Source organism: Meles meles, chromosome 4 (genome assembly GCF_922984935.1).
Source record: "Meles meles chromosome 4, mMelMel3.1 paternal haplotype, whole genome shotgun sequence".
NCBI lineage: Eukaryota > Metazoa > Chordata > Mammalia > Carnivora > Mustelidae > Meles > Meles meles.
Genome location: NC_060069.1, coordinates 127000876 through 127024542, shown reverse-complemented (window position 1 = coordinate 127024542; position 23667 = coordinate 127000876). Strand labels below are relative to the sequence as shown.

The 23667-nt window shown below is 34.6% G+C and overlaps 1 pseudogene; it reads right to left on the bottom strand.

Moving 5' to 3' along the window:
* Positions 1-8095: 8095 nt before the first annotated feature.
* Positions 8096-20866, bottom strand: LOC123940773 (annotated as a pseudogene).
* Between the last annotated feature and the right edge of the window lie 2801 nt (positions 20867-23667).

Genomic DNA, 23667 nt, shown 5'->3' with positions numbered 1-23667 from the left:
TAACTTTCTATCATTGAGTTGTAAGAATTCTTCATATATTCTAGATATAAGCCTCTCAAAAGATGTATGATTTCCAAATATTTTTCTCCTATTCTATAGGTTGTCCTTTCAGTTTTCTGATGGTGGTCTTTGATACACAAAGGTGTTTAATTTTGTTGATGTCCAGTGTATCTAGGATTTCTTTCCCCATTGCATTATCCTGGCATGTTTATCAAAAATCAATTGTCCATAAACATAACATTTATTTCTTAAATATCAATCCCATTCCATTTAACTATATTTCTATTCTCATACCAGCATCACACTCTCTTGATTACAGTACATTGTTAATAAAATTTTGAAATTGAGATGTGTGTGTCTATCAAGTTTGTTCTTATTTTTTGGATACTTGGCTCTTCTGGGTCCCTAATACTGCCATATGGATTTTAGAATCATTTTGCCAACATCTGCGAAGAATATAGTCAGAATTTTGAAAGGGAATGCACTGAATCTGTAGATCAATTTGGTGAGTATTGTCTGATCTATTAATGTGTGATATTTTCCATTTAATAAATTCATTCAACAGTATTCTATAATTTTTAGAATATAGGTTTTACATTTATTTTATTTATTTCTAAGTACTTTAATTTTTTATGATATTACAGATAGAATCAAATTTAATTTTTGAATTGTCCCTCAATAATGTATTGAAATACAATTACTTTTTATATTGATGTTCTCCAAACAGGTTGAATTCATTTATTCTAAAATATTTTTGTGAATTCATTAGGATTTTCTATACACTAAGGATACCTGAAAATAGAGGCTATTATACTTATTCCTTTCCCATTTAGATGTTTTTATTTATTTTTATAGAGCAACTTCCCTAGCTAGATATTCTAGTACAATTGCTATGAGAAGGGTGCCTGGGTGGCTCAGTGGGTTAAGCTTCTGCCTTCAGGTTAGGTCATGATCTCAGGGTCTTGGGATCGAGCCTTGCATTGGGCTCTCTGCTGTGCTTCTCCCTCTCCCTCTGCCTGCCTCTCTGCCTACTTGTGATCTCTCTCTCTCTCTCTCTGTGTGTCAAATAAATAAGCGAAATCTTAAAAAAAATGCTATGAGAAATGTTAAAAATGCACATCACTCTTTTGTTCCTCATGCTAAGGAGAAAACTTTTAGTCATTGACCATTACCTATGTTAGCTGTAGTTCTTCCATGCTTCCCTATATAAGGCTGAGGAAACTTATTCATTTATTTTTTTGATGAGGTTTCTATTTTTTAATCATAAAAAGATGTTGAATTTTGTCAAGTATTGGTCTTATAGATTGAGTTGAGAACTTTTTTTCTCTTCTAATTTTTGGAAAACTTTGTGTTTGTAGAGAATGAATATTAATTCTTCTTAAAAGTTAGAATTTATCAGTGAGTATATCTGAGCTTTGCTGTTCATTTGGGGAGTATTTAAATTACTAATTCAGTCTCTTTACTAGTTATACAAGGTCTAGTCAGATTTTCTGTTTCTTCTTGAGTCACTTTTAGTTGTTTATAGGTTTAAGGGAATTTATCAAATTCATCTAAGCTATATAATTTTTTTCTCATATCGTTGTCCATATTCACTTATAATTCTTTCCTATTCTTGTAATATCTGTAATAACATTCCCTTTTCATTCATGATTTAAATAACTTGGCTTTCTCCCATTATCATCATCATCATCATCACTAGCAAATCAAGCCAGATTTTTCAAATTAGTTGATCTTTTTAAGACATCACAATTTGGCTTAGATGATTTTCCTGTTTTTCAGTTCTCTATTTATGTTGAACATCTCTCTGATCTTTAACATCCTCTCCTTTGTATTTGCATTATTTTAAATTTGCACTTCTTTTTCCAGTGTCTTAGGTGAAATATCAAGATGATAATTTTAGAAATTTATTCTTTTTCCTTTTTTCTTTTGTTATATAAGTTTCAGGTGTACAACTTTATAATTCACCATCTGTATACACTCCAAAGTTCAACTACCACAAGTCTAGTAATCACCATATGGCTCATCAACCATATGGTTGGTCTCCTTCACCCACTTCACTCATTCCCATCTGGTAACCACTGGTCTGTTCTCTGTGTTCATGAATTTGATTTTATTTAATTTTATTTGTTCATTTTTTTTCTTCCATTTTATTTATTTTTTCAGTGTAACAGTATTCATTCTTTTTGCACAACACCCAGTGCTCCATGCAAAACGTGCCCTCCCCATTACCCACCACCTGTTCCCCCAACCTCCCACCCCTGACCCTTCAAAAATATTTGTTCATTTTTTTCTAAGATTCCACATATAATTGAAAATACATCGTATCTGTCTTTCACTGTTTGAGTTATTTCATTTGGCACACACAAGGTCCATTCATGTTGTCAAAAGCGACATTTCATTCTTTATGGCTGAGTAGTACCACATTGTATAAATATACCACAACTTATTTTTCCATTTATCCACTGAGAAATTTTTAAGTTTCTTCTGTACCTTGGCTATTGTAAATAATGCTGCAACAAACGTAGGGGTACATATATCTTTTCAAATTAGTGTTTTCATCTTCTTTGCATTTTTAAAATTTTAACTCCAGTATGATTAACTTGCAGTGTTATATTAGTTTCAAGAATACACAATATAGTGATTCAACAATTATGTATATTACTCAGTGCTCATTATGATAAGCGTACTCTTACTCTCCTTCACCTATTTCACCCACCCACCCACCCACCTCCTCTCTGATAACCATCAATTTTTTCTTTATAGCTAAATCTATGTTTTTTGTTGTTGTTGTTGTTTCTCTCTCTCTCTCTCTCTCTCTCTCTCTCTTTTTTGTTCATCTGTTTTGTTTCTTAAATTCCACATAAGAGGGAAATCATGGTGTTTATCTTTCTCTGACTTATTTCACTTAGCATTATACTCTCTAGATCTCTCCAGGTTGCATATGGGAAGATACATAATATAATGGAATATTGCTCAACCAGAGAGATCTATATCTATCTATATATTTATTTATATAGAGATTATATAAAGATATATATGTATCATGTATTCTTTATCAATTCATCTATAGATGGGTTGACAGATACTTGGACTATAATTCTATAATTGAGTTATTGTAAATAATGCTAAAATAAACATGGGGTACATATATGTTTTTCAAATTGGTGTTTGCATACTCTTTGTATTAATATCCAGTAGTGCAATTACTGGATCATATGGCAATTCTATTTTTAGTTTTTTTGAGAAACCTCAAAACTGTTTTCCACAGTAGCTGAACCAGGTTGCATTTCTACCAACAGTTCATGGGAGGTCATTTTCCTCCACATCCTCACCAATGCTTATTGTTTCATAGGTTGTTGATTTTAGCCATCCTGAAAGATGTGAGATGATATTTCATTGTGGTTTTGATTTGCATTTACCTGATGATGAGTGATATTGAGCATCTTTTCATATGTCTGTCGGACATCTGTATGTCTTGGAAAAAAATGTCTGTTACTATCTAATGCTCATTTTTAATTGGATGTTGAGGATGATGATGATGATTTGGCCTTGAGTTATGTAGGTTCCTTATGTATTTTGGATACTAATGCTTTATTGGATAGATCATTTGCAAGTATTTTCTCCCATTCAGTAGATTGTCCTTTAGTTATGTCGTTTCTTTTGTTCTGCAGAAGTGTTTCGTTTTACTATAGTCTCAGTAGTTTATTTTTGCTTTTGTTTCACTTGTTTCAAGAGACATATCTAGAAAAATATTGCTACGGCTGATTTCAGAGAAATTACTCCCTGTGCTCTATTCTAGGATTTTTGTGGTTTCAGGATTTGTATTCAGGTCTTTAATCCATTTTGAAAATTTACTTGTGTAAATCAACATTTGTGAGAATGTGGTTTAGATTTTTTTTTTTTTTTTTTGGCATGTTGCTATCCAATTTTCCCAACAACACTTTTTTATAAGACTGTCTTTTCCCATTAGATGTTCTTGTTTCCTTTGTTGAAGATTATAATTGACTATATAATTGTGGATTTATTTCTGGGCTCTCTATTCTCTTCCATTGGTCTATGTGTTTATTTTTGTGCCAATACCATACTGTTTTGATTACTACAGAACTGCAGTATATCTTGATATCTGGGATTGTGATACCTTCAGTTTTGTTATCCTTTTTCAAGATGGCTTTGGCTAGTATAGGGGTCTTTTGTAGTTCCAAACAAAGTTGAAGGTTAGTTCTACTTCTGTGAAAATGCAGTTTTTATTTTGATAACAAATGCATTTGATCTGTAGATTGCTTTGAGTAGTATGGACATTTTAACATATGTTCTTCCAGTCCATGAACATGCAATATCTTTCCATTTGTTTGTGTTATCTTCAAATGCTTTCATCAATGTCTTATAGTTCTCAGGGTACAGATCTCTCACCTCCTTGGTTAAGTTTATTTCCTAAGAAAACAATAGGATTGTTTTCTTAACTTCTCTTTCTGCTACTTTGTTATTAGTATATAGAAATGCAACAAATTTCTGTATATTGTTTTTGTATTCTTCAAACTTACCGAATTCCTTTATCTGTTCTAGTAGTTTTTGGTGAAGAATGTAGAATTTTCTCTATATAGTACGTCATCTGAAAATAGTGAAATTTTAACTGTTCTTTACTAATTTGGATGCCCCTCTCCACACCTCCATGTCCCTCCCTTCCTGGAACAGTTCCATGGATCCATTTGGTTCCCCACCATGCCTCTGCCATTCTTATCTTCTTTGATTTTGGCCACTTCTCTACATTTAGCTGTGGAGAATCTGGTCTGTCAGTCTTTCGGTAGTTTTCTAGGTTATTTATATTGATATAGATGATATCTCATTGTATCCTTGGGACAAGGTGAGCTTAGCATCCTCCTACTCTGTCACCTCCCCAGGAAGTCCCAGTATTTTTTGTATTCTTCAGATAACTACCCAGAAAGGGAAGAGTTGGCTCATGTGGTAATCTTATTCTTAATGTTTTTGGAGGATTCCATACAGTTTTCCACAGTAACAGCACCAACTTACAATCTCACCAACAGTGTACAGGGATTCCTTTTTCTCTGTATCTTCTCTAGTACATGTTATTTCTTATCTTTTGACAATATCCATTCTAACAGGTAAGAGATGATAGTTAATTTGCATCTCACTATTAGTATTATCGATCATTTTTTTGTTTGCCTGCTGGCCATCTGTATATTTCTTTTGGCAGATTTGTCTATTCAGATTATTTTCTCATTTTTTTAGTTGGGTTGTTTAATTTTTATTGTTGAGTTGTATGAGTTCTTGATGTATTTTGAATATTAACACCATATTGAATATATGGTTTGCAAACATCTTCTCCCACTTAGTGAGTTGCTTTTTTATTTTGATGATTGTTTCCTTCACTATGCAGGAGTCTTTCAGTTCAGTATAGTCTCATTTGTTTATTTTTTGCTTTTGTTTCCTTTGCCATTGGAGTCAACACACAAAGATGTTGCTAAGACCAAAGTCAAGGAGATTACTACCTATGTTTTCTTCTAGGAATTTTTTGATTTTGGATTTTACATTCAAGTTTTTAGTCAATTTAGTTTTTTTTTTGTTTGTTTGTGTTTGTTTGTTTTTTGGTTTGTGATGCAACAGTGACCTAGTTTCATTCTTTTGCAAATGGCTATCCAATTTTCCTAGTTACATTTATTGGAGAAACTGTCATTTCTCCTTTGTATGTTCTTGGCTCTTTTGTGATATCTGTATATCTATATATGTGGGAGTTTACCTCTGGACTCTATTCTGTCCCATTGATCTGTGTGTCTGTTTTGGTACCAGTATCATACAGTTTTGATTAATATAGCTTTGTAGTATAGTTTGAATTCAAGGAGTGTGATGTCTTGAGCTTTGTTCTTTTTTTTGAGATTGTTTTGATCTATTTGGAGTCTCCTGTGATTCCATACAAGTTTTAGAAGTATTTGTTCTAGTTCTGTCAAGGATGCCATTGGAATTTTGTTAAGTCTGACATTGATTCTGTAGATTACTTTGGGTATATGGACACTATAACAATTTTAGTTCTTCCAATCTATGAACATGAAATATCTTTCCACTTATTTGTATCTTATTCAATTTTTTTCATCAGTATCTTACAGTTTTTATTATACAGGTCTTTCACTTCCTTGGTTAAATTTATTTCTAGGTATTTTACTCTTTTTAATGCAAGTGTAAATGGATTATTTTCTTAATTTCTCTGTTGTAGAATTTCTTAATTTCCTAGTTTTAGCAGCTTTTTGGTGCATTCTTTAGAATTTTTGAATATAATATGTCATTTGCAAATAGTAACAGTTTTACTTCATCCTTTCTGACTTGGATATCTTTGTATTTTTTTTTCCCTTGTCTAATTGCTGTAGCTAGGATTTTCAATATTATGCTGAATAAAAGTGGGGAGAGTGGGCATCCTTGTATTATTACTGTTTTTAGAAAAAAAGCTTTCAGATTTTTCCCAATGAGTATAATGTTAGCTATGAGATTTTCTCATGATTTCCCCCAGTTCACCTGTGGTGTAGATCCATAACCATCATGGCATATTGAAGGTTTGAGCTCTCAGCAGGGCACACCCATTGGTACTAGCAAACTGGAGGGAGAATTCCAAAATAGTGCCCATTAGCTTGAATATTAGTAAGATAGTTTAAGATCTCAAAAATGGCTCCCACCAGATGGAAAAGTTCCTGGGGAGGGTCCCTGCTGCTTCTGCCTTCCTGGTAGATGCTTTAAATTTAGTAAATGGGTCTCTTCTACATATGGTCTATGCACTTTTCAAATTGGTGTGTGTCTGTGTGTGTGTGTGTGTCTGTGTGTGTGTGTGTGTTTGTGTGCTGGCTTCCAAGTTGAGTAATCTACACAGAAACGCTTTAAGAGTGAATTTTCCATTCTCTATAGTTTTTTTTAACATAATCTCTGTTGATATTTTTTAAAGATTTATTTATTTATTTGAGAGACAGAGAGAGAAAAAGAATCTCAAGCAGACTCCCTGCTAAGTGTGGAGCCAGGCAGGGGGCTCGATCCCATGACCCTGAGATCATGACCTGAGCCAAAATCAGAGTTGGATGGTCAACTGACTGAGCCACCCAAGTGTCCCTCCACTAATTTTTAAGACCTAATGATTTGGGGACTGGTCTCTCCTGTGAAGGGTCTAAGACTGTCATCTGTGGATGTGGAGCTGAAATCTCTCATTCCTCAGTGAGAGGTTCTAAACCTTTTATATCCCTCCTGATTGGGACTCACCATGAATGTGGTATTTTGTTTTTGTGTGTGTTTTCCTTTTCTTTTCTTTTCTTTTTTCTTGACAAGTCCATGTCTCTTCCTTTCTCCTTCTTGATGTTGTCATTTGCTTCTTTGTTGTGGAGACTGCTCATTCAATTATCAGGTAACTTTTATTTATTTATTTTTTTAAAGATTTTATTTATTTGACAGAGAGTGAGAAAGAGAGAGAAGAGAAGAGCAGCAGAAGGAAAGGGAGAAGCAGATTCTCTGCTGAGCAAGGAGCCTGATGCAGGACTTGATCCCAGACCCCAGGACTATGTGTCAGGTCATTTTTAGAAGTAATTATTCCACATATAATTACAGATTTTTAAAAATCAAACATTTAATATTTTTATTTATAAATCAATAAATAATATGTGTATATTAAAACTAAAAAATTAGACAATTAAATGACTAGGCAAATGAAACTATTTGCAGATTTGAATGTTTTGTAAGTAGCATAATTACTGCACACCATACCCTGAATGTACATAACTTACTTTAAGTGTCTTACTTAAATTTTTCAAAATCAGATACTTCTCTGAATTCTAAGGAAGTCAAAATCATTTAAAATATGAGGATTAGGAGTTAAGGATGAGTTATATATCCAATTTAAATAACATGAAAACCAAAGTATAAAATATTAACAAAAGAGAAATTTTTCTAAAGGGAAGTATTTACTATTCCCCCTCCCAAAGTAGGTAAATTATACTACAGAGTAGAAATCTACTTGTACAGAGATACATTCTTGCTTTGATAAGTGTAAAAAAAAATCATGTTGTCTAAATTTTTAGAGATATGTAGTTAGAAATACAGAATTCTACTTTTATAAGCATGTCTGCGAAGAGAAGTAAGTTAGCACAATTATTTGAATTGGTTGTCTACATACTGGGCAGGACTTATCCTTTTTTTTAGCTTCTTTGCACACATAAAGTCTGCCATAAAATATCTTGTTTTGCCATAAACAATACAACCATATTTAGGCTGTCATTGGTAAATCACACAAGGTTCAACGGCATTAAGGTAAAAAGTAGATTCTATGATTTTTTTCTTTATCTTGTGTTTCTTCTTCCCTTTCAAACTCTTTGATGTTTTCCTGGCTGCTATAAATGTTGTTAGAAGTTGATGACTGAGAATGGTCCTCACTTTTTTGGAACTGGGAACATTGTATGATTTTATTATCATTTTCCTCAACACATGGTTCTCTGGAATCATTCACTGTATATATATATATATATATATATATATATATATATATACATATATATATATTTTTTTTCTTAAAAATCAGGGGCATCAAAGCCCTCTTTTACTTGAGTTTAGTTTTCTAGTTTGTCTTTCTCAGGCATTTTACCTTTATATTTCACTTTATCTTCAGGAAGTCAGTTCTCATGAGAAAGCCCAACATCTGTTGCAATGAAGTAGAAGAGGAGGATTCATTTCATTGCATGAAGTACACTTCAATAGTCTGCTGAGGAAATTTCAGGATCTTCTTAAGTGAATCTGTATTACTCTCCCTTGCCTGACACACAATTACTCAATATACCTCATCATCCTCTTCTAAGAGTTCTTGTCCTTCTTCACTAAGGCTATCATCTTCTGAATTGAGAGACACAACTTCAAAATCTACATGGGATTGATCTGAAACTGAATCCTGACCCAACCAATCATATGAATGTTCACTTACACCAGCATCAAGATCTGAATTTGATGGAGTGAGTCTCTTTTGATTCACTGCTACTGCTTCTTTCACAAAATCATCTCCCTTATTACACACAGAGGAAGGTTTTCATCAAAGGAAAGGTAAATACAATCAGATTTGTGGTGATTTTTCTTCTGTCATTCATCAGGTAATGCACCTAAATTTTCTTCTGTCCAACTAATTATTCTCCTTTTACATGAGGTAGATGGTCTAGAAAGCAAATCTGAAGATGGGAGTTTCTCTTTCTGCAACTCTTGCCCAGGGCCCTTTTGATCACTCCCACCTTCTAGGTGACACTTATTTTTACTCACAGATATGAAATGTGCCTGAATCTGATGGTTTATGCTGACTGACTACTACTGAGTTTCTGTCGATCGTTATATATATTTTCCTGTATTCTTTTACAAAAAAGCTTGGCACTCTAAGCAAAGCCCCTAGAAGATAATTGGAACAATACACAATATGCTATAGTTTCTCATAATATAATTGTTTAGTCATAATACACTGGCCAAAATAAAATATAACCTCTTGTAGTAGAAGTGTCTTTTTGTGCTCAGATTTTAACAACTTCAAAAGCAAATCATATATGTTAATAAAAAATTAAAATTAAATTAAATTTTTTAAAAATGATAAGCAGTAATATCTCATAGGATATGCATATCTGAGACATATATGCAAATATGAACCATGGTGTGGAGGTAAATGATTAATCCAATAGACAGTTCTATATGTCACCCTGGTATATCTAAATTACATTATCTCTTCAGCATAAGACAATCTGAAATCCTATCACTTGGTCCTTATTTGACTAATATGCACTAAATATCTGAAAATTCAGAAAACCTTAAGTAATAGTTTGGATAATAGTAATTATATCAATTTAATTTTTCATGTAGTTAAAAAAAAGTAATATCCTGAGAATTTCTTAGATCTAGAAAAGATTTAAAAGAGATGAAAATCCATGTGGACATCATCAATCATGATGAGTGGTATGGGTGGCAAACCAAACAACCATCTAGAGGTCAAGCCAAGTCTGTCATTAAATCATTGAGAGCCACTGGCATAGTTCAGCTATGTTACTCTTGTTGCTATTAGTGTAGGCATTAGATGGACTAGTTGACACCAATCCATTGCTGAGAAGCCAGTATATGGGTGGGGGGAGAAGGGCAGGTAAAACTGGCCTTCGTAAAACTATGACCCCTTTTACATTAAGGACAAACAGTAGTGGAGTTGTGAGTACTAGATCAGAGGGAAAAAGTCTGCTCTGGGAGAATTTTAATTGGACATTAAAAATTTTTAATTAGAAATTAATTTAATTTTAATCAGAAATTAATTTCCAACTTTATAATTGCTTCATCACAGAGTACTTGGCCTAGTGCATTTATGTCTTTTTAATTTGATATAGATAAACATTTAAGAAAAGTTTAGTGGTTTGCAACTTTATGGATTATAGTGCTTAAGAGAATCTACCAAAAATCTGGGACTGGGAAAAACAGTACCTTTCCCTTTTCTGTCTTAATATTTGTGGATTACCTACTAGGGTATATACAATTTCATATATAGTATCTAGTACAATTCTTACAGCAATCCTAGGTATTTTGGAATTGCTATAATCACTTAATAAAGTACTAAATTAAGGGCCAGAGATTTTAAAAGACTTGCCAAATGGCACACAGCTTGTAAGTAGCACTGGGATTGAAGCCTGTGTTCACCAGCTTCCAGACCTGCAACTATTTTCAAGAGGTGCCAGGCAAGTGAGAATCAAAAGCCAATAATCATTGGCCTATTGCAAAATAAAATAACTAGAGAAACAAATAAGAAGAAATGATCATAGGATATACTGTCTTCCCTCCCCAAAATATATACAAGACATTTAGCAATGATAGAAGAGATTTCATCTGCTAAGGGAACCAGAAGTTTCACTTGAAACAAAAAGAGTTAAGCAGGCAAGAATATGTGTTCAGCTTCAAAAGCAGAACCTTAACATAAAAGCATTTTAGTACTATGTGTGTTTTTTTGGTCTCCTCACTCTTTTAAGAGCAGTACTGGTTGATCTTGACATAATGACTCATTGTTGATGATTCTTGTAAACAACGGGATGTGGATGTGGACATGGGGAGCAGACAGAGATATATTTATAATGCTAAGGAAAAAGACAAAATAATACATGCATGTTTAAAAAGTCATAAATATATCTTACAATAGGTAACAGAAAAAAACTGATTTAGTTTTAAGAATAAGAACAATAAAATATATATATTTTTCTTCAAAGTTTGTCTTGATTTCAAATAAAGAATATCACTACATGTAAAACTCAGAAATTAATAGGCATTTTATTATCTTATTTTTTACATAAGAAAACAGGGGTCTTGAGAAATTTTGCTATTTGCTCAATATTGGTCAGCTTTTTAACAGGAAGAGTTTACTTTATAATTAAATGTTTTAAAGTATTTTTATTTTAGCAACCATTTTTAATAATGATTTCAATGTTCTTAATTTAACATCCAGTATGATAATTTATAAAAATGACAATGTGTCTAAAACAAGACATTCTAACGCTTGGTTAAGACTCAGAAAACATGGCTAAAACATTGTTGACCAAAACATATGGCTCATGCATTTTTGGCATGAACATATCAAAAACTTGAGTTATCATTCCTATCATACCCACAAGCATTTTTATAGAATTAAAACAAGGGTGCGATAATTTTAAGAAAAATTCTAAAGTTTTATTTTCACATTCCTTGGAGAGTTTTGAAAAGCTCAAGGGATCAAGAACAAATTACATTACATTTCCCCTTTGCTCCCAGAGACTTTCATGAGGAGAAATCAGTCTCAACTGAATGCGAAAAGCATTCAAGGTAAAAAGTAAAAAATGCACTGCCTAAGAAATTTGTAAGCCATTCTACTTATATTCTTGTATGATGCTAATAATGCAACAAAACCACATATTATATAGCAGTTTACAAGGCGTTTCTTATATTGTCTAGTCTGATTCTCAAAACCACTCTATAAGTGGATACCAGATTTCAAAGTTTCAGCTCAAGCTTGTGCATTTACAGACAACTGATACTTTTTAAATGTTTAAGAAAAGGTGTACTCCTTGTCTTTGATATTATTATATCATAATAATAATGGATAACTCATATTTACTGAGTTTTTAGTTTGTGACAGGCTCTTTTCTAAGTTCTTAACAGTGTCTTATCTAACCAATGTATTTTAATATACATAATCATGACCTTTTTACTGATAGGAAAATTGAGGCATAATAATATTTATAACTTCCCAGGATTATAAAATCAGTAAATAAGGAAGCAGATGCTGAACTCAGGCAGGAAGTCCAACTCCAGAGTTTCTACTTCATAACCAGGAAATTAATCCTCTTTTTCATACTGAAGATGTACTTGACAAACATCTCAAAAGCAAAGCAAAACAAAAAACAGCAAAATGTTACAGTTTTGAACTTTTCTGGTTCTTGGGTAAAACTTTAATTCTTAAGTTTGTTTTTGTCTCCCAAGTCTCCTGGTGATGCTTACCAATGTTGTAATCCATATAAGAATTTTCTCATTAATAGGTGACTTCCATGTTAGAATAGGAGGTCTTCAACCTGATGTAAATGTAACATCTAGAAATGTGACAGGTAATTGACATTCTTTTTAATATCAATATATTTATAAGAAGGAATAATGAAACGTGATCTGACAGTAAAGAATAAACATTTTTTTAAATTTTGTTAACATAATATATTAGCTTCAGGGGTACAGGTCTGTGAATCCTCAATCTTATACAATTCATAGCACTCAGCATAGCACATACTCTCCCCAATGTCCATAACCCAGCCTCTCTATCCCTCCTCCCCACATTCTCCCCACCACCGCAACCCTGTTTGTTTCCTGAGATTAAGATACTCTTATGGTTTTTCTCCCTTCCTGATCCCATCTTATTTCATTTTTTCCCCTCCCTTCCCCCCATGATCCCCTACACTGCCTTTCAAATCCCTCACATCAGAGAGAAGAAAAAACAAAGTATTAACTTAAAAGGAAGCTAGGAATTAGAAGAAGAATTTTAAGCATTGAAGAGATGTTCAAGATGTCTGACAAATAAATACAGTGAAACAGATACACTGTTTTACAGATGAGGATTGATGTTTGAGGAAGGGAAATATGGTGGTTAAGTTTTTCCAGGGGTCCAGTGATGTTGGACTGGACCTTCTCAGGTGAAGGATAAATTGTTACATCTGACCCCTTCTACAATCAAAAAAAGGGACACAATGCCTGTGGGTTTCTTCAGATTTTGGAAACAATATATTCCTCAGTTGGGTGTGATACTCTAGCCCATTTACCAAGTGACCAAAAAGTAGCTATCCTCTGCTGAGATCGAGCCCCGCATCGGGCTCTCTGCTCTGTAGGGAGCCTGTTTCCTCCTCTCTCTCTGCCTGCCTCTCTGCCTAGCTGTGATTTCTCTCTGTCAAATAAATAAAATAAAATAAAATAAAGTAGCTATCCTCAGTGGGGCCCTGTCTTAAGTCAGCTCAGGCTGCTATAGCAGAATACTATAAACTGGGTGGCATATAAACAACATAAATTAACCATCAGCATATTGCGGATAGAGCTTCAACATAAGATTTTTTTTTTTTTTTTTTTGGTGGGGGGCACAAATATTTAGTCATTAATAGGCCCAGAACAAGAGAAGACTCTGTGACAGGTCCAGACTGCCATGCAAGCTACTCTGCCTCTTCAGCCATTTAATCCAGAAGATGCAATAGCGTTTGAAGGATCAGTTGATGATGGATGAGGATGTTATTTGGAATCTTTGGCAAGCCTCTGTAGGTGAATTACAACATAGGATTTTGGAGGAAGGCCCTACCATCAGCCACAGATAAATAGTTCTCTTTTGAGAAACCGCACTTGCCAGCAGTTAGGCCTTAGTAGAAATTGAATGCTTAACCACAGGACATGAAGTTACCATGCAACCTGAGCCGCATGTCATAAACTGGGTGTTATCTGGCCTATCGAGCCATAAAGTTTGGAATGCACATCAATATTCCATCATCAAGTGAAAGAGATATTGTACATGATCAGGCTTGAACAGACACTGAAAGCACAAGAAATTGTAAGAAGTAGCCCAAATGCAAATGATCCCCATTCCTGCTCTACTGTTTTCATTTTCTTTCCTCTGTTGTTCCCTTATCATGTAACATAAATGGTATTGATTTTTTATGATAGTATTTAGGAATTGTTAATTTTACATCATAGTATTTAGTTCGGGGATATGAAGATGGGTAATAAACCTACTCAAAGACTTTATCTCCTTTTCTGGGCAAGAGGGTAATGGGTTTTTGTTGTAGGAGGATAGTTTTACCATGTAAACCAAAATTATGACCTTATTATTTTCTTTCTTTGAAGATTAAGTATGGCTTATGGAGATGCACATGATTGCCAAGTTGACAAGGAGTGGACTTGTGTTAGTTAATCTTCTATGACATCTTGGCTGATCAGAAGGTGCCCAGATTGAACAGTATCTGGAACTGTCTGTGGGCAAGTTTCCAGATGAGATTAGCATTTAAATCTCCAGATTCAGTAGATTGCCCTTCCTAGTGAGTGTGGGCATTATCCAATCTGTCCAGGATATTAGTAGAATACTGGCAGAGAAAGGATAAATTTCCCCCCTTTTTGCTTCCTGTGTGTCTGTCTGAGATCTTTGGTTGGGATATCTCATCTCATCTTTTTTGGCCCTCAAGATGGGATTTAAACCATCAGTTTCCCTGGTTCTTAAGCCTCTGGATGCAGACTGAATTATACCACCAACTTTCCTGGGTCTTCAGCTTGCAGACAGCAGATCATGAGACTTTGCCTCTATAATCACATGAACAAATTCTTTGTATTAAATCTCCTTTTATAGAAATCCTATTGGTTTTATTTATATATTACTGGCTCTTTTTCTCTATAGAACCCTAACAAATACAATCTGCTATTAGGGAGAAATTATATGAATGAATCTCAGTGTTTGAGGCATAAAACTCCTGTCTGAGTTGGAGTTTCATTAATAAATTTATGACTCACCACCCACTATAAATTCAGGGATGCACTTGCCCATACCTGGGATTAGCATTGGTTTTAGAAATTTTATTTTCTAAATTTGCAAGCCTTCACTTCACTTGTTTGGTATTTTAGGGAGACTGGAATATAATATAGGACTTGATTTCTATATTGCACTGATATCTAACTAATGATGTGAAGTTGCTGGTTAAGGAGAATGGGAAAGATTTTAGAATAAAATTGGATAAATCAATATAGAGGGCTGGAAGGAATTTAGTTACCTAATCTCTGGATTCCTTGAGTAAGATTCCTGTACTCAAAACCAGCAGCATCATATTCAATGGAAATAAACTTCAAAAAATTGGATCAAAAATAAATGTGGTACATACACACATACACATGCAAACACACAAACACCATGGAATATCACGCAGTCACAAAAGGAGGAAATCCTGTCAGTTGCTATAACATGGAGGAACCTCAAGGATGCTATGCTAAGTAAAACAAGCAAATCACAAAAGGACATATGCTATATAATTCCATCAATTGAGGTATCTAAAGTAATAAAAATCATAGGGAAAGCAAGGGAAGTAGAAAGGTATCAAGGGCTAGGGGAGATGTGAGGGAGAATCAGTTCTTATTGAGTACAGAGTTTTAACTTTGTAAGATGAAGAAGTTCTAGAAATCTGTTACACTCTGAATAAACTAAGCACCTCTGATCTTTGAATTTTAAACTATTTAAAATGGTATTTAGTGTTATATATCTACAAAATCAAAAATATGATTTTAAAGATTGAATCTAAAATGAGTGGGAAATGTCTGACAAAAGAATACTTTTAATATCATTACAATTCCTACAAACTCTTGCTGAAATACAATATAGACCAGATAGAAAAAGAATGGTACAAATTCAATTTGTCTCTTTTTAAAATATCTAGGACAAACTTAACTAATTATCCAAAATCAGATAGACATTAATGATCACAATATGAAAACTATCATTTAACACTTCAAATCACTGTTGTTCAAAAAAACCAAGCGTAACTAGCAAGATTGGAATTTGCTTTAATTGTACAAAAATCTAAAAAAAAATGGAATATTTATCTCTCTACAAAAAACTGACATTTATCTATCTCTAGTAGCTGCATCCAATGAGAGTTGATGACTAATATACTAAATGGAAAGAAATCTTCAACTAATAGTCAATGAATCTTTTTTTTTTATTAACCTAAAATGTGCATGTGTTATAAGAGTAAATGGTGGAATTTCTAAGACATCAGTTAATAAATGGTCTATGTGGTAAAATAAGACTAAAACCAAACCAAAAAAAAATCACATGAAAAAAATGATACCTTGTAAAAATATTTGTTATCATGCTGAACTTCAACCATCTTAAATACAACATAGAAAATATAGGTTGAGTCCCAACATGAATCACCTTGTCATTATTTGCTTCACTACCTAAATATTACATGGAAAACGTTGCTTTTTTTTTCATCAATTCACTCCTCAATCCAATTACTGTCATGTTATGTACACTTGCAGTTAAAGTGAGGATAGTATTAACCATAGTACTATGGGGGAAATTTTTTTGAAAAATCTCTGTAATTATCTACCTGTTTTTCAGAAATGAGTCATGCTATATTTTAATGACCAATCATTAAGCAATTCAGAAACCATCCATAAACTCACACATTAAATAGTTTAGAACATATTATAAAGGCATATAAACTATTTTATATGATAAGAACATGCATAACTGTCCATGATGTTAGGGCTCCATTTAAAAAGTACCAAAACTTGGTGGCTTAAAAGAACAGAAATATTGCCTCATAGCTGTGGACACTAGAAATCTGAATCAAGGTATCAGCAGACCATGTTCTCTATAATGACTCTAGAGGAGAATCCTTCCTTGCTCCTACCTTCTAGGGCCTACCAGCAATTCTTGGCATTTCTTAGCTTATAGATACATCACTTAAGGTAATGAGTGGTTTTTCCCTACTGTGTCTTCACATGATCTTCCTTTTGTGTGTGTCTGTGTTCAAATTACCTCTTTATATAAGGACATCAGTTCTATTGGATTATGGCTCACCCTACTGACCTCATTTTAACTTTGTTGCCTATATGAAGACCCTCTTTCCAAATACAGTCACACTGTGAAGTAGAAGGGGTTAGAACTTCAACATCTCTTCTCTGGGGGAAACCTATCAAGAGTCTACAACTGAAACACTAGATTATAGTCCAAGAGTTTTCAACATTAAAATTATTTTTAGAAGTGCCTGCGTGGGTCAGTCAGTTAAGTGTCTGCCTTCAGCTCAGGTCATGATGTCAGGGTCCTGGGATTGAGCCCCGTGTTGGGCTCCCTACCCAATGGAATCCTCTCCTTCTGTTCCCTCCCTGCTTGTGTGCTCTTTTTCTCTTGCTCAATCTCATTTTATCTCAAAAATATAAATTAATTCCCTTGCCTTTGCCGTTGTTCCTAGGAAGATGTTGCTGCGGCTGAGGCAAGGGAAGCAAGGGCGAAAATGAACTATTGGGATTTCATCAAGATCAAAAGCTTTTGCACAGCAAAGGAAACAGTTAACAAAACCAAAAGACAGCTGACAGAATGGGAGAAGATATTTGCAAACGACATATCAGATAAAGGGCTAGTATCCAAAATCTATAAGGAACTTAGCAAACTCAACACCCAAAGAACAAACAATCCAATCAAGAAATGGGCAGAGGACATGAACAGACATTTCTGCAAAGAAGACATCCAGATGGCCAACAGACACATGAAAAAGTGCTCCACGTCACTCAGCATCAGGGAAATACAAATCAAAACCACAATGAGATATCACCTCACACCAGTCAGAATGGCTAAAATTAACAAGTCAGGAAATGACAGATGCTGGCGAGGATGTGGAGAAAGGGGAACCCTCCTCCACTGTTGGTGGGAATGCAAGCTGGTGCAACCACTCTGGAAAACAGCATGGAGGTTCCTCAAAATGTTGAAAATAGAACTACCCTATGACCCAGCAATTGCACTACTGGGTATTTACCCTAAAGATACAAACATAGTGATCCGAAGGGGCACGTGTACCCGAATGTTTATAGCAGCAATGTCTACAATAGCCAGACTATGGAAAGAACCTAGATGTCCATCAACAGATGAATGGATCAAGAAGATGTGGTATATATACACAATGGAATACTATGCAGCCATCAAAAGAAATGAAATCTTGCCATTTGCAATGACGTGGATGGAACTAGAGCGTATCATGCTTAGTGAAATAAGTCGATCGGAGAAAGACAACTATCATATGATCTCCCTGATATGAGGACATGGAGAAGCAACATGGGGGGGTAGGGGGATAGGAGAAGAATACATGAAACAAGATGGGATTGGGAGGGAGACAAACCATAAATGACTCTTAATCTCACAAAACAAACTGGGGGTTGCTGGGTGGAGGTGGGATTGGGAGAGGGGGAGGGGGCTATGGACATTGGGGAGGGGAGGCGAACCATAAGAGACTATGGACTCTGAAAAACAACCTGAGGGTTTTGAAGGGTCAGGGGTGGGAGGTTGGGGGAACAGGTGGTGGGTGATGGGGAGGGCACGTTTTGCATGGAGCACTGGGTGTTGTGCAAAAAGAATGAATACTGTTACGCTGAAAAAAAATAAATAAATAAAAAAAAATAAAAAAAATAAAAAAAAAGAAATATTGATAATTCAAAAAAATATATAAATTAATTAATAATAATAAAAATTATTTTTAAAAAGCTTTATAGTATGTTAAAATAGCTTTATTGAAGAAACTACATGAGAGAAATCACAGCTTATAATTTGTATGAATAACAATGAAATAATATCTATACTATATTTCATCTAAAGTATAGGAATCCCTTTGAAAAAATAAACTTTTTAAAATCTGTCTTTTGAATCAGATGGCCAACAGACACATGAAAAAGTGTTCCACATCACTCAGCATTAGGGAAATGCAAATCAAAACCACAATGAGATACCACCTCATGCCAGTCAGAGTGGCTAAAATTAACAAGTCTGGAAATGACAGATGCTGGCCAGGATGCAGAGAAAGGGGAACCCTCCTATACTGTTGGTAGGAAGTAAGCTCGTGCAGCCACTCTGGAAAACAGTATGGAGTTTCCTCAAAAAGCTGAAAATAGAGTTACCCTACAACCCAGCAATCACACTACTGGGTATTTACCCTAAGGATACAAATGTAGTGATCCAAAGGGTCACGTGCACCCAAATGTTTATAGCAGCAATGTCCACAATAGCCAAACTATGGAGAGAACCTAGATGTCCATCAACAGATGAATGGATAAAGAAGTGGTATATATATACAATGGAATACTATGTAGCCATCAAAAGAAATGAAATCGTGTCATTTGCAATGACATGGATGGAGCTAGAGGGTATTATGCTGAGCAAAATAAGTCAATCAGAGAAAGACAATTATCATATGATCTCCCTGATGTAGGAATTTGAGAGGCAGAATGGGGGGTTTGGAGGGTAGGGAAGGAAAAATGAAACAATATGGAATCAGGAGGGAGACAAACCATAAGAGAATCTTAATCTCACAAAATGAACTGAGGCTGCTGGGGGAAGGGGAACGGGAGAGGGTGGTTGGGTTACGGACATTGGGAAGGGTATGTGCTATGGTGAGTGAAGTGTGTAAGCCTGACGATTCACAGACCTGTATCCCTGGGGCTAATAATAGATTATATGTTAATAAATAAATAAATAAATAATCTGTTTTTTGAAACTCTAAATTGAGTCGGAAAAACAAATTATCAATCATTAAATATTAGTTTAGTACCTTGTTGTAGACTGAATAATTCTCTTCCCCCACCCCTAAATTTGTGTCTATCCATAATCTATAAATATGATTTTAATTAGAAATAGAGTCTTTAAATAAAGAGGTAATTAAGGTAAAGATCCAGATGAGATCATTCTGGAGTAAGATGGACCTAAATCCAATGAAAGTGTTCCTGTAAGAGATAGACTAAGCAGACACATAGAGAAGAAGGTTATGTAGACACAGAAACAAAGATTTTAGTCATGCTGCCACAAACTAAGGAATATCAGAAGTCACCAAAAGCTAGAAGAAACAGTAAAGATCTACCTTCAAAGCCTTTGGAGAAAGAGTGGCTCTGCCAACACTTTGATTTTGGACTTCCATCCCTAGATTATGAGGGAATACATTTCTGGGTTTTTTTGGCAGTAAGTTTATGATTTGTTATGGCATCCCTGGGAATCTATTACATCTCCTATGACTTAATGTAGAAATGTGTGGAAAGATGAAAAACAAAGAGCTGGTATTTTCTACCCAACAGAGTTATAATATAATAAGACAAAACTAAGAAATACATAAATAATAACTAACCAAATTATTCAAAATGTCCCAGGTGTTCATGGACATTATTCAAGCCATTTCTTCCTCCATGTGGGAGGAGGATCAAATACACTGTTCATAGCTCTGTTAAGTGAAATGATTTCCCTTCAAAAAAAATTTTTTTTTCTTGGCCTTGCTTGTTTAAGCTGCATTATAAAGCTGTTTGCTTTTAATCACTACCAACATCATGAGCTAAACCATGTGTGAACCAGGCCAAATATATTTCTCCTGTGATAACTGATCATAAGTAAACCCTGAGGATGCCAACCCCAGTGTAATTTGATAGAAAAGTTTCTGTAAGAGTTATGTGACTAGGTAGTCTGGGCCATGTTCATGTAACTTACTTGTGCCCTCTTGGATTCAGGCCCAATCCTGAATGTAATATTTCTGTATGGACCAGCTTTAGGACTACATATACCTAATGATGTTGACTCATGATGAGAAGCATCAGCCATGTGTACACTTGATGAGTGACAGGGCATTCCATCTCTACTAGGGCCTGTTTGTATGCCAAGAGCTGCTTCTCAAATGGTGAGTGGCATGCTGAAGTGTCCTAACATAATCTAGACCTCACTCAAAACTGACAGCATTTTGAGGCCCTCAACATAAAACAAACAAACAAATAAAACAAACAAACAAACAAAACAGGGACACCTGGGTGGCTCAGTGGGTTAAAGCCTCTGCTTTCAGCTCAGGTTATGATCTCAGAGTCCTGGGATCGAGCCCTGCATCAGGCTCTCTGCTGAGCAAGGAGCCTACTTCCTCCTCTCTCTCTCTGCCTGCCTCTCTGCCTACTTGTGATCTCTGTCTGTCAAATAAATAAATAAAATCTTTAAAAAACAAAACAAAACAAAACAAAATCAGAACAGTATTTTCTTAGTGTATATATTTTGCCTTCAGAACCTAAAATGGCTTACCAGATGCAGTGACTTCGTCTTAATTGTATAATTAATTTATATATAAATTACATATAAATTATAACAATTTATGAAGTCTAATTCACTGCCTTTACATTAAAAGGGAAGTTTCAGGAAACCTCTGATGACTGGTCTCCTAAAAACTTCAAGTTGTATCAGTATGGCAGTCCCCTAATTTTGTGTATGTTCATCTTCCACACTGTGGCACATATATATTTTACACTATGTCCATAACACTTGCTATTTCCTTTTTAAATTGTCTAATTAGCATTGTCTCATCAATATAGTGGGTCAACATGATGTTTTCTGGAATGTCAAAAATATCAGATCCCTGCAGACATGTGACAGAGAATAAAAGTAATGTAACCTTGGGAAAGAAGGTCAATTTTTTTCTACTGACCTTTTCACCAAAGAGCACTACTTTTGAAGCTTCCTACTAAAAGAGATTGTAAAGAATGCATTCATCAGATCAATAGCACCATATTAAATGACGGAGGTAGTGCTGATCTGATGTGCATCATCTGGCGTTAACAGCTGTTACAATAAGAACTACTCTTATTTATATTCATGGTAGTCCACCATCATCCACCATGCTCCACAGTTTTTTTCAGGGGCCAGAGAGTAGATGAATGGGGTTAAGACAGAGACAACCACTTCTACCTCTTTTAAGTCTTAGAAGATAAGTCTTAAAAGTCTAAAATGATGCACTCCTCCCATGATGACCTATTAGTTCTGATTTATTTTCTTGGTTAGAGAAGTGGGCAGTTTCAAGAGTTCCTCTCAGTCCTTTTAGCATAATGGTTCTCATTTCTGCATTATATCAATTCATTTTACCATGCCTACCAATTATGGACTGGGGGTTACAGAAATATTTATATAGGGAACCAGTGAATACTGTGGTCAGACTGCATGATGAATTTGGACAGAGCTTTATTTAGCATCTAGGTTCTTCTCTACCCCACTCTAACAACAACAACAACAAAAAACAGTAGGCTTTTTGGTCCTTTGATAAAGTGTATGTCCTAGAAATATCTGGATATGCCCCTTTCCTCAAAGTACAATTTTCCTGTAACTGGCTACAAGAGGCTTTAAAAACTATTGAGAAGTAATTTTTAGATATACTTATGGTGGTACTGTACAACTCTTCAGGAGGACTCATTTTCTCATAATGATTGGACTGAAACCCTAATAACTGATTTATATCCAAAAACTAGCTGAAAATTTTAATTTTCTACTGTGACAAAGGACATCAGCCTTTTGATCTTCAGTACTAGACTTTTACCAGTAATACAAGTCAAGCAACAAACATCTTTTAGTCTTCTGACCCTTTTACAATTGTCTGCTAAGACAATTCTGGCATCTCTATTTTATTTACCATAACCCATCATTCAACTGCTGTCTTTAACTGGACATCTCGGCAACATATCAACACCAGCATCTGGTCCATGCTGGGACATAAACTCCTGAGTCACAAATGAATCAATAATTTCTCTCCTATTCAGACTTACATTCTGTATTCCCTTGTCCAATACCTTCGAGATCAAATTCCATATATGTTCATTCAAGTTCTGTCAGGGCAAGTCTTACAATTCTCTGGTATATCTACTATTTCTTCACAGAAATGGAATTACATTGTCCCTCGGGCTGTGCTGTGACTTGATCTTAGTTATTGGCTTAGAGACAATGAACAGACGTAGAGGAGAATCTTGAGGAAGACAAGCATCACTTTCTAAGCCCATACAGGATTTCTAAATTATGGAGAGGTGTGTGAGGAGAGAGGCTTCTCTTTCAGTGGGTTGGGGGTACATCTATCAATACAGAAATTCAAAAGAAAAATTATGAGTTCATGAATCTTAGGTCATCTTTCAAATATCTTCATCCTCAGTAAGTCTCAGAGTCTTAATCTTTCCCTATCAGGAAGTTGAATTAAACTTAAGAGACCTGTAAATGTTATGCATTCAGTATCCTCTGTAACTGCACTACCCTTACAATCAATTCCCAAGCCCAATTTTCAACCTAGTTAATCCTGTAGGATATAATGTCTTTAAATGCTGCTGTGGAAGCCTTTTGACTTTTGTAGTATGCCTTGAATTTTAAGTGCCAGAATCTGAATATGTCCTTTGTTTTTTTAAAGGCTTTCAAGCCATTTATATATATATATATATATATATATATATAGAGAGAGAGAGAGAGAGAGAGAGAGAGAAAACTTATATATATAAGTTCACAATCTTATAATTAGCACTTATCCCATTTCTTTTAGTAACCCACTACAACATAAGCCTATATACTTAAACAAATACCTGGCTCTTAAACCAAATCACTTCCAGGTAAAACAG